Source organism: Aplysia californica, unplaced genomic scaffold (assembly GCF_000002075.1).
Source record: "Aplysia californica isolate F4 #8 unplaced genomic scaffold, AplCal3.0 scaffold00918, whole genome shotgun sequence".
Taxonomy (NCBI): Eukaryota; Metazoa; Mollusca; class Gastropoda; order Aplysiida; family Aplysiidae; genus Aplysia; species Aplysia californica.
Genome location: NW_004798188.1, coordinates 5680 through 9668, shown reverse-complemented (window position 1 = coordinate 9668; position 3989 = coordinate 5680). Strand labels below are relative to the sequence as shown.

Genomic DNA, 3989 nt, shown 5'->3' with positions numbered 1-3989 from the left:
TAAAGAAATATCCTTCCTTTAATACCAATTAGCTTTCAATGTTTACTTTACATTTTTTCATTTATGAAAATGTTCTTCATTTTATTTACAATTATGGTTTTTTTTTAACTTGAATTTTTTTCTCTGAAATTTAATAGGTCAGGGGAGGTGAGAAAGACAGCGACGGAAGTAAACAAAGTTTTCAAAATGTCAGCCGCCTTACCTTGTGATGTGAAACGTGTGACATGAGGATAGGCCTAGTATTTCATTTGGATTATCAATTTCAGTGCTTTCTAATGGAATGCATTGTATAGACTTGTTGAAGATGGGCAGAAAATGTTGCGTTACTGGGTGCAGGTCAAATTATGACTCTACTGACAAGGTTACCGTTTTCAGGCCTTGACTAGACCTAGATCTAGAATCTAGAAGATATACTTAAAGATAAAGATGAGAGAGACAATGTTGGATGAAAGCAACCCCAAGCAACAATATACCCGATACCGCAAATACTGTTGTTTGTATTAAACATTTTCCATATGGATTTGAAACTATTTCTGTCAAAGGAAGATTAAGACCAAAAAATCCTCCGTCGCTATTTTCTAATTTGCCCAAAAGTTTAATTCCAACAACTGTGCCCTTAGCAAAAACAACATGTAGACCTAGATTAGATCTAGAGCTAGTTATTCAGTCAGATCAGTTGAAAGTGACCAGTTACAAGAATATTCCGTGAAGCAATTGTGTCCCCTGATGATAGCCAACTACATATTTTAACAGTAGTTGCTAATTGTACTGCAAGTATAAAGGGCTCACATGGAAAAAGGGAAAAAATGCTGACAGCTGACACAGCCACTGCTATACAGCATACGTGCTTGGGTGTTGTTGAAATGGCAAAATACCTTTCGCCAACGAATCGATATGTACTGCTTGGAAAATTCACAACTGATCCATTGGAAAAATCATTTGGAAAACTTAGACAAGGTAATGGTGGAACAGATTTCATAAATGCTTAGCAAATTTTAGAAATATTGAACTTAATGAAAACAAAACTTTTGTTAAGACTTAATTTAGATGTATCTGGTTTACATTCTGAATCGGGTCATTTTTGTGAAAAATGTGTATTTCAATGGACTCAAGAAGTCTGTGAACTGATTGAACCATTGCCAGAAATGGAGAATTCAGTCAAAACAGAAGTCAAGTGCAGTCTAGTCTACATTGCTGGCTATGTCATAAGAAAAGACAAAAACCTAAAGGAGGATAGTTTTTGTTACTTTTAAAAGTATGGGGAGTTTACATCTTCTTTGAGTAGAGGAGGCTTAGTTCAAGCTGGGGACTCAGCATGTCAGTGGAGCATCTTTTGCTACATAGCCTTTCAGTCAGTGCGTGACAAGGTAGGCCTATGCAGAAACTCTTTGAATGAAATATTAATGGACACCTCACAGTATTATGGTTTTGAGATGAGACAACACAAGTGCTTTGTCATGAGCAATATTTTGCTAAACAATTTCTGTAAGATATCCAATCCACCCTCTGAGAAAGAACCTAAACAGAAAGTCCTGAAGCTGTCTTTATAAACAATGTAAGTTAAACCTTTTTCATAATATTTACACTGTTATGTTTGTGAGCGCATGTGTCTATCTATGTCTCTATGTGTGTATACATGTTTACATGTAAGTGTTTGTTACCCAAACTTGGCAATGTTTCTATTGTTAGACCTAAATTATTCCATGCTTGCATAATGAATGAGTATTTTTTTTAGCGCATAGATCTAGAGTATGGATTGGGTTTTTCATGATATGTGCTATAAAATGCTATCTTTATTCTTCTTCTTTCTCTCATTATTTTCTGTGCCAATTGCCAATGGGAAGTGAAACTCTTTTACCGCGCCTAGAACGAGAAATGAGTCATGAACTAGAGTCTAGATCTAGAAATCTAGTTATCATAAATCCACCAATAAAGATAATATTAGTTGTATAATAAGCAATCTAAATTGATTTCCCTTTCGGTGATCTTATTGCGCTGCCATCCTATTGTCTCGCGCAGGCTACTGTGACCTCTTTTTAAACTTGCCTCCACATTTTCAGACTACGGTCACGCTGAGGAGGCCTGATAATTTCAGTAAGCCGTGACACACACACACACACACACACACACACACACACACACACACACACACACACGCACGCACTCGATGTGCGCTCACACCTATGATCACCGGTCATCGACCTCGTTTACCACGTTCCATTAACGCAATAAATATCTCACGGGAGTCGCGCCGTGACGTCCGCCGATCTGAACACGGGGATAAACAGCAAGCATAAGACAGTGAAGCACGACCAAAAGGTCAATTTGTCTCAGGCGTTTCCACGTCACCATCGAAGCAATCAGAATTATTTATGTATTGTTGACGAGCCCGATTCGACCCTGCCAGCCAAGGTCAATACTGTGCGCGCGTCAGAAAAAAAGAGTTGTCTGTTTTGGGGCAAGCCGAGTTAAAGTTGTTTTACAACAGACCATTTGAGAAGGAATTGTAGTTCTTGGTCCTATTGATGGAGAGTTCTTGCTATGTAGATCTATATTCATTTTTTATAATTAGAGATTCAACATTACTTCATAGCTTTCTTTTTGTTTCGATATCCGCTACATTACACTGAACGCAGCCAACGTGGGCCATTCACTAATAAGAACAATAATAATTAGGAAGCGACACATGCAATTTCTAGGACACATGAACCGACGAAATGAGTTTGCACATCTTGGTCTAGCTAAAAAAAAAAAAGCAGTTAAACGAGGCAGGGGTAAACTCAAGAGAAAATTATTTGGAAAAACCTGAACCGACGGGTGACGTAAAAACCCAACAAATCAACAACAAACAACAAACAACCAAAAAAAGTAAAAAAAATTGGGGGGTTGTATTTTGGAAAAGGGGTTTACGACGCTCGCAACTGCATAAGGTCATGTGAGCCCATAGGGGCACATTAAACATTTTCAATTTGGTAAGAATTTTGATTTTTGCATTGTTGCGCCGAAGCCAACTCTTATCGATTTTTGGACCAACAAGGGATCTTTATCGCGCGCAACTTGCGCTCGGGACCTTTGAGATTTTTCGCCCTTTTCCAAAAGGGCTGGATGTCAGATGTTACCTACCATAAGAAGAGGGATGTGGTTGAAAGACAGCAGTAAGAAGGAGCCAAGCAGTAGAGGTAAAAAGGCTGCAGAAAGCGTCAGGAGCACAGCGAGGAGGGGACAAAGGGGAGAAGGGGAAAGAGGACAGAAAGTGGAGACAAAAGCAGACGACAGAACATGAATAGAGAGCAGGAACGAAGGTGAAAGAAGAACATTTTAGAGAAGAAATTTTCCGTCACTGTCAGGCGACCTATTGAATGAGGCGTAAACAATATAACCTCTAGACCACGAGAGCCCCCATAATAATATATTTAGAGCGTCTGAGAGGAGAAATGAATGGAGAACCATGGTAACCTGTGCCTGCTTATGATTTGGCACCTCCTGACGATGTGTATGTACACATCGTTTGATTTAAATTAGGTCACCTGGTGAGAATAGCTGCTCATGACCCGCTATTCCCACCCCACCCTCCTCTGGACATCGACAGTGATGTAGATCTGCATGTATATTTTTAATGTAATTGTTCAGCCTGCTTCAAGCGTTCCATCCCATGAGATGAAGGAGCGCTCTTACAGAATTAAAGTCAGAATATGGGATATTACAATTACGATACAGACTTTTGAAACAGATATATATGATCATCTTAACTAAATATTTGCTAAATTAAATCTTTAATGAACAACGGATAGAATAATAATAATACTGTAAAAATATTTTCCACCTCTCCAGTTAAAAAAATGTTTCACTACCGACGCTACAGCGTGCGCGTAGGATGTCGGACCGGTCGCCGGCCGGACCATTCGTTGTTTGCACACTTAACGATGGCTGGTCTTTCTGCCTGCACACAATAAATTATGGTTCAAGGAACAGAGAGCGTGTAAGAACGT

The 3989-nt window shown here is 39.1% G+C and overlaps 1 protein-coding gene across 1 annotated transcript in view; it reads right to left on the bottom strand.

Moving 5' to 3' along the window:
- LOC101854212 (sushi, von Willebrand factor type A, EGF and pentraxin domain-containing protein 1) overlaps positions 1–3989 on the bottom strand; it is a gene marked incomplete at both ends in the record, with an annotated part of 9716 nt that overhangs the window by 949 nt on the left and 4778 nt on the right.